Source organism: Anser anser, assembly GCF_964211835.1.
Source record: "Anser anser genome assembly, chromosome: 27".
In the NCBI taxonomy this organism is placed as follows: Eukaryota; Metazoa; Chordata; class Aves; order Anseriformes; family Anatidae; genus Anser; species Anser anser.
In genome coordinates, this window is record NC_139748.1 from 3,026,364 (window position 1) to 3,034,840 (window position 8,477).

An 8,477-nucleotide genomic window follows, 5' to 3' on the forward strand; every position below is an offset into this window, starting at 1 on the left:
GCCATTTCCATTTCGTTTCTCCGTAATTACCGTTTACCAGCAACACTCCAGTGTAATAAAGCTTGAAGAGCCACCCATGTCCTTTTCCATGTGCAGTGCTACTATAAACATGGGGAAGCAGAAAGGAGCAGCCCCACCGCTGCCTCCTGTGCTCCCGTCTCAGGCTCTCATGCCCAAGGGGCACACACAGTCGGTGGATACGGGCATCAGCCACAACGCACCAGGCTGGAGAAGCCCCTGCACAGCTTCTGCTGTTGCCCCAGAAACCGTGCAGAGCAGACGGCAAATCACAAGCAAAACGGCCGGATAAAAGGAGCCATGGGATGTGCAAAGCAAAGCGATTCCCCCCACCGCACCTGCGGCTGGTGCATGGGGGTTGCGGAGGGAGCTTCGGGAGCGAAGGGGCCAGTTCTCAGCAAGGCGCCCGCTTTCAGCGAAGCTCCTTTCCCATGCGGCGTGCCGGGCTCTGCACGCCCGCCGAGCCCCCGGCGCCCGCCCCGCAGCGGCGCCCAGCGCGCTCCGCGCGCGTCTCCTCCGCACGCAGGTGGTTTCACAATGACTAAGGGCTGGTTACCCTCAGCAATACAGAGACCAGCGGCAGGCTGGCAAAGCAGCCACCTAACAGGAACAGCAGCCACTTGCTTTCCTCTCAGCTCTAAATCACTTTATCCTGATACATTATGAGGGTTTGGGGAGGATTCAGTGCTTGGTGTCGAAACCGAGCCCCGGGTGGTTTACAGGACACCGTCAGGGTGAAGCAGCAGGCTGACGTAGGACAGAGAGATGCACAAACCCTGTGACATTTTTTTGTCCTATTCCACCTGTTAACCCATTAGTTTGTGAAAGGGTCAGAGCACAGTTCAGATGCAGGGACTCACCTGGTTAGACAATGATAAGGAGGAAGGAAGGAAAATCATCAAATTATTTCCCAGCCATGTCAGCTCTTTGGATGCCCAAGTCTGAGCACTTCCCTGGGCTTTCTGATTGAGGAGGAGATGGAGATCGCAGCCCACAAAGTCGGTACAAAACCCTGGTTTGCTAGGGATGGCAATTCGGTGGTCTGCACCAGCCTGTTCTCATTTCACACCTCTGCTTTCCGTGCTGTGCTACCCTTTGCCTCTTGACAGCTTCTCTCCACCATTTCATCACACCCTGAAGCAACAAAATCTTCTTCACTCCAAGCAATTTGGTATTTTGAGGCTGGACTACAAGGTTCATTTCTTGAAAACAATGCCAAGTTTCTTTTTTCCTGAGTTGAAAAGTCATTTCCTGAATCTTTTACAATGCTGACCCCAACTCCTGCGATCAGCACATCCCGCACACCCTCTCTACAACCTGCTGACAGCTTCCCACTGCTGGTACCTTACCATAGTGAAAAGCTTGTTTTAATGCTCCTGGGCATGATACTTTTACAGCTGAGTTTAAATTATCAATCAGTCATCATTGCCTTAACCTGTGCTGCAAACATCCTTGCCCAAAGTCTCTGATTTTACAGTCAGCTTCAGCAAGCACTCAGCAGACTCTGTCTAACCACAGGGTCAAGCAAGACTAATGCTTGGCCATTTACTAGTTTGGCACTCGTGAGCACTAAGCGACTAGCTGTGCCAATACTGGTCGTTCCAAGCACTGCAGCAGGAAATCCTGACAACCCTCTGATGACCCCAATCCCAATTCTCAGAAAAATACTACCATCATCTGATATTTCACAAAAAGCTTTGCATTTCTAAATTGTGCAGCTTACCATCAGCTCCTGATAACGAGGTCTGACCCGTGAGGTCTGAAAGGCAGCCGGGGCAAGGGCAGCCTCCAGTTAAACCACAGAAGAGACATCGCAGCCAGGCTTTGGAGCAGGCACCGCAAAGGGAGCTGGTCCAGGACTTGTGCAGTGCAGCTTCAGACCGGACCTAATGCTCCCAGAGGGCAGGCTGAAGCCCTCCCTTACCTCCTGGGGTTACCTTCAGGCTCAGTGCTGCAGGGGCTGTGGGGTGCTGGGACAGAGAGGTCCATACATCCCCCAGCACAGGCCACCAGCAGGTAGGAAGCAAACAGAACAGCTCTGAACCATCACCAAGGCAAAATCTAAGCCTTGCTTGAAGGCCTAGCACACCTGGGGTACTAACAGACTGGAAATATAACAAACTGCAAAGTCTATATGGCCAACAGAAGGCTATGGTTAGCTTCTACTACACTGAGAACAGGTTTACTAGTACTGATAGTACATACGTGGAAAAATACCTACTCTAACTCATAATCCTTGTCATAAGAAAAGTAGGGGCACGAACAAAGTAGTCTATTATGCACAACTGCTTAGTCCTGCTCTGTTCTGATCTCTGTCTGCATCCCTTGCACAACATGCCTTCCTGTCCCGCACAACCCCGGCGGCCCTGGGGACAGCGTGTCCTCGTGGGGACGGCCAGCATTGGCCAACACCGAGCGGGCAGCGGGCGGCACGTGGCTGCGGAGGGGGAGGTTGGGTACTGCAAGCTCTCCGGGCCCCGCTTCTGTCCCTGCAAGAGCAGCAACTACTTCTGGCATCGGCAGACAAGGAAACGAGATCTTTGTGATTCATCTCTCAGGTAGTGGCAAACACTGATGATCTACCTGGAGCAGAGCCAGGTTTTTGATCAAAACCAATCCCCTCAATAGTGTGAAATATATTTTTTTTCCTCAGCAGGAAGTTTGCTGCTAAAAATAAGGTGGGGTGAGGAGAGAGCGTTTATTTTCCTACCAACTACTGAAAATTTAAAATGATGCAGTGAATCTTTCACATATTCCTTCAGAGTCAGCAAGTCACACGTACAGTCCCTTGAATTTACTTGAAGTGCTGGGCAGCTACGTCATAGCACATACATACGTGATGGACAAGAACGCTCAAAGGTTAAATAACACAACGTGAAATTCCGCAGCTTCAGCTCCGGGGCAGAACCGACCCTTGGCCCAAACCCCATCCCCTCAGTGCCTGTGGCAGCGAGGGGTGCCGGTGGACATCTGAGCTCTTTCACCTGCGGTTTTGAAGGGATGTTTGCCATTCGGAGCTGGCGCCACTCTGCAGGAGGGAGGCTGGGCCCAGGACGAAGCCAGCCCAGCACCAGCCTCACAGAAGCCAGGGCAGAGGCCCCACGGCAGGACAGGGTGTAACGTGAAGGAAGGAGGCACGGAGGAGTTAGGCCATAAGCCAGATACACAGGAGAATGGCTCTGAGCCCTCCCAGAAGACCTGTTCAGAGGCAAGCTCCACGTGTGGGAAGCCTCGGGGATGAAGCTGCCTCCTGGTTTTGTCACTGCGCTCAGGCCCACGCATGCTCTGTGTCTGGAGATACAAAACGCAGCCCTCAGAGCCCAGGGACGCCCTTTGCAGCCTGTCCCACTCCTCCAAAGCTGAAGACAGGCCCAGGGGGAGAGCAGGAGGAGGACTAGAGGAGCAGGCCCTGGGAGGACGTCCAGCTCTGGTCCTGGCTCTGGGAAGGAGCAAGAGCAAAGGCCAAGGAGCTGCTGAAGGAAGGGACACCGAGGCACGTTTTGGTGGCAGGAGGCCTGGCTGGATGTCCCCATCGGGCCGGGACAAGCACACATGTCCGAGGCACCAGCACCTCAGAGCTGCCCGTGGTTATCAGCCTGAGGTGCTGACAGTCTGCTCCAGGGGTGGGGGTGGGATACAGCGCTTATCTGCCATCGTCTGTGCTACCACTCCTGGTTTCCAGTTATGTTTGAGGTATTTTCATAAAGAGTAAGCATGCAAGAGTATCTCTTGCTAATCTCGTTGCCCTTTATCTTGGTGGCTCATCTTTAGCTTCTAGTTGAAATTAGCCATCTATGTCTTCTTTTAAGGCCAAGCAAAGGTCAGGCTGCACTGTTTGACATGACTACAGATGTACGGAGATTGCGGTGTTGGTATTTACCTGCTGAAGCTACTGAGGAGCAAACGAAGACCTTCACAAATTTGGCTCCGGACAACTTCCTCCTGTTCCCAAATCACTCATGGCTTCAGAGCATTTCCACGCTGAAAAGTGGGAAGAGAAAAACACGTTGTTGAAAGCTCCAATCTGTCCCCCCGCTGGTGGCCTGGGCCCCCACCAGCGGTGCGAGGATGCTGCAGGATCCTCCTGCCCCAGGGGAGCTCTCTGCTGCTGAGATAAACCGCAGGCTCCCCTTGGGAGGAAGGTCTGGTACGACAGAGCCCAGGGGAAAGCAGAGAAGCTCGCCAACCTTTCCTCCGCACAGGTGCCCCCTTTGCACCCCGCAGCAGTGGCTGCTCGCACCCTGGGGTGCAGGGGAGCCTCCGAGCTGGGTCCAAGGCTCGTGGTGTGGGGGCTGCAGAATGTCACCTACTCAGCAGGGCCGAGGGGAATGGAAATATCACCCTGAAACACCAACAGGGCAATGCTTAGCTGACTTGCAAGGTAACACGGGATCTACCCATACCAGAAGGCTCAGATGTATCCCGTACGAGGATTAACCCTGCACCTTTGGGTGCTGGAAAGCCCGAGATACCCAGATTGTGGGTACATGGAGCCATGAGGGCACCCACCCACTGGGGGCACTGGGTTCTCCAGAATCCCAACCCGCCACCGTTGCCCCAGCCTGGCCCAGGACACCCCCACAGCACCCATGTCACCGGGTTTCTGTGCTCTGCTCCCACCGCAGCTGGAAGGGCTTGCGAGGAGTGGTGGCCACCACCTCTCCCTGCCCCACAACAGAGCCTTTGCTCAACGATTTTATCTTAGATCCCCTTTGAGCATTTTTACTAAGCATGACGTACAGAACTGGTCTCGTCTCTCCCCAAAAGCTGTATTCCTTCACACTGCTTTTTTTCATCCACACCTTGCATGGGAAAGGAAACACTGTCATACATTTCCCCAGCTCATGGCTGCCCTCTTCTCTCCTCTACAGCCTATTTATTTACAGCACTTTTTGAACAAATCTGTCTAAAAATTTTGCTTTCAAACCCGAAGCAACAAAATATCGCCCTGTATGAGTAAGTCTGTTCTCACCCAACGCCCACACTGACCCAGCTATTCCTTTTAGTATCAACATCTTTACAGAAAATAGACCTCTGTTTTCATCCACCTAGACAGACTGTATGAAAGCAGTGACAGAAAAAAGAGTCTGGCAGCGTGCTGCAGGGAGCGCAGGGCCCCTCTGAAGGGATTCATGCAGGGAAGGGGAGGAGAAGCGGCTGCTGGGTGGGTGAAGCTGTGCAGAGCCCAAAGCCAGGACCAGGGGGCTCCAGCCCCAGGCTAGAGGAATGGGGGGGACACGGGAGACCCCGGGGAGCCGCAGTGACCACCACCACGAGACCTGCAGTGCCCATACTGGGCTGGGAAGGGTTTTGCATAGCCAGCTGCTGCCTCTCCCCGGGGCACTCTGCTCTGCTCTCCGCATCTCCCTCCCCAAACAACGTTTCGAGCCGCAAACCTTCACGCTGGAGTTGAGGTTTGTGTCAGTAAGCACTGTGATTTCCAGAACTGGCTTTCAGTAATAAAGGAAATACAAACCTCAGACCCCCCGCCCCACAAAGACAACGTTTGGGTTTTTATTGCTAGGATTACGTTTGTTTATAAAAACTTCTTTCCAAAACATTGAACCTGCGCAAGCCCTTGAGAGCTAACGGCAGCTGTGGGCTGAGCCCTTGGAAAAATTAGCCTGCGCTTCACACCTCTCAATGCTGTACATATTTGTGCAGTCCACATTTCCGCTTCTGTAGAGCGATCTGCATTGTGCAAACGGACATGACTTACTGTTAGGGCTTTAAGTATTAGCTCACTGTTTTGGAACTTGGCAGCTGAAGAAGATGACTCCTCCCTACTTGGCTTTTGCAAGAGTGACTGGAGGAGGTCGCCAGAGCTCCTTCGCTCTTTCTCTTGCAGCACCTTTGTGGGATTTGACTTCTTTCCTTCCTGCCCTCTTGCACAACAGCATCCCACAGCAGCACTTCTCGGAGCAGCCCATGCACTAGCCAGGAGCAGGATGAGCGATCCCAAAGCCTTCCCCGCACGACTGCTGCATGCTCAATGCCACCACTCCACGCTTGTGTGTTCAAACAGTTCATCAAAAGCAGCAACGTGCCAGCCTGCATCCCCCATCCAAATACAGTGATCGAGACATGGCCTCGCAGCGAAGGCAAGGACCTGACTTTTGGCTTTGGGGTCTTGCGCCAAGCACTTGGCACCACACACAACATGCAAATGACAAACGACACAAGCTTTTCAGTCAGTGCATCGCCCAGCCTCAGTCTTTCCTGACATTTTTTCCATGCTGTCGGTGCTGCTGGGAGCTGTCACAGGTGCTGCGTGGAGCCACCGCCCACGACGTGGGGATGCTCTCCCTGTGGTCACTGCCGAGGCTCTTCCTCCTGTCCCTCCTGGCAGCATGGGCCTTGCTTAAACCATATACATAATATATAATATTAAATATTTATATATATAAAGTAAGCTGGCTTAACAAGAGACAGAGCCCCTGGCAAACAACACTTCCAGTTCACCAGGAACTGGGCACAGAGGGAACTCGGGGCAGCCAGGGCCAGGAGCCTGGCATGGAGCAGAGCTGCAGCACAGCACCTGGTCCTCGTGGGCTTCATTGGAGAGATGCTCAAGGGCAGGAAGGAAAAAGTGACAGGACCCACACAAATGGGGACCCTGCTTCAGTCCGCAGCACGCCGCGGGCAGCCAGGCAGGGCGAGCTGGTCTTACCTGGCCCAACGCAGGAGCCTCTCAGGCCAAGAAGCACTTGAAGCGACAGCTCTGATGAACTGGTAGTGAACTGGAGCTGCTGGAAAGGGGAGGTGCTAGGGAAGGCCCGGGACTGGCCCTTCTCTGACGATAGCAGCACGGGTCCTGTGCAAGCAGCTGGTCACAGTCCCAGGGTCCCCGGGGGGGTCTCGTGTGGCACTCCAAATCTGGTGGCATGGGAGTGAACTTTGGACCCAACCAGGATGGAATTTCACCCAGACGTAGACTGAAAACACCTCCAAGCTCTCCTGCAGGTGGGGAGAGCAAAGCCGATCACATCCATCAGTCCCATTACAAGCAGCAAGAGGCAGCGTCAGGAGAGTGCTGGGGCTGAAGATGTGTGAGCCAAGGAGCCCCAGCGAGCCGGGGAGCCCCGGGGCAGCCCCTCCAGGTCACCACGGCTGCTCCAGCACCTCCAGCACCCACACCACAGCCTGGTCACCCCAACCTGCGCTATGGGGTGCACATCCCAACCCACGCTGCGACAGCCTCAGGAATCCTCGCAGCACCTGGGAACTTCTCCAGCTGGGAAGGAAAGGCTGAGAGAGCCCCCCCCAGGACCCCCAAACCCGGCACTTACAGCCCCATCCCAGGGCGTACTGGGGCAGATCTCATCCAGGAGAGGGGTGCCCCCGAAATAAAAGCCCGAAGCCGGCTTAGCGAGGAGGCTGCCGCAGCGCCGGCAGCCGCAGCAGCACGAGGCTCATTCAATCAGTGCTGTCGGAAAAGCACAGCTCCATCGGCTGGAGCGGAAAGAAAAGTAACCCGGCTCCAAGCGTGAAATTATGAAACAAATAATCAGATAAAGCCTTTTGTATAGCTCGCTCAGAGCCTTCCTGCTCTGTGGTTTGGCAGAGCTCGTGGGCAGCGCTCCCATGTACCCACTCGCACACGTCACCTGCCCCTCGCGCCGCTCAGCGGCTGCCGACTCGCCCGGGGTGCACGGGGGGACGCCCTGGGGACCCCCTGCCCGGGGCTCAGAGCCCAGCGGGGGGCTCCTCGTGCCCGGCCCCCACCACCCGGGGAAAAAACTCAGGTCCACGATGAAAAGCGAGGGTTTGGAGTCAAACCACCCGACGGGACTCGTCCACTCGCACGAGCTCACCTGCAGCCCTGGCTGCTGCCCCCACACACCCTGCACCCCCCCTTAGCAGCCCTTCAGGGGCTTCTTCACCCCAGGAGGGAGCCCAGGAGGAGGAAGAGGAGGAGGAGGAGGAGGAGGATGGCACTGGGGATTTTGTTACTTCCTCCCCCTCTGCAAACGCTGCAGCCTCACACGGGGACGAGCAGCACCAGCTCCCAGCGGCTGTAAATCCCAGCGCATCGCACTGCGCGCACCAGGACAGCGGCCGGCGCAGGCAGGGGTGACAGCGGGGACGGTGGCAGCCGGGCCCCCGGCACCACACGTGCCCCAGCACCCACAGCACGGCTGCGAAGCCGGATGCGCAGTTCCCCCTGCCGGCACCCGGGCGCAGCACCCACAGCCCCACGGCCCCAGCACCCCACGGCCCCAGCACCCCGGAGGAAACCCCACCTGCACAGACCCGGCCACCAGACCTCATCAGGCAGCCGAACCCCAAGCAAAGGGCAGAAATGCCACGTCCCCGGAGAACGCACTGAGGGAACTCAGCCTCTTTGGTGGAAAAAAAAGCCTCTTTGGTGGAAAAAAAAGCCGTTTTAGGACACATCACGAGAACGACCACCTGGGGTGCTTCCTACACGGCCACGCAAGCAAGGAGGAGAGACTGGG

The 8,477-nt window shown here is 55.6% G+C and overlaps 1 protein-coding gene across 1 annotated transcript in view; it reads right to left on the reverse strand.

Moving 5' to 3' along the window:
• LOC310887090 (interleukin-20-like) overlaps window positions 1-3,884 on the reverse strand; it is a 31,566-nt gene extending 27,682 nt beyond the window's left edge. Inside the window, exon 1 of the mRNA XM_083812576.1 lies at window positions 879-3,884. The gene's annotated coding sequence lies outside the window, so the exon portion shown is untranslated. The remainder of the gene's footprint in view (window positions 1-878) is intronic.
• Window positions 3,885-8,477: the final 4,593 nt, after the last annotated feature.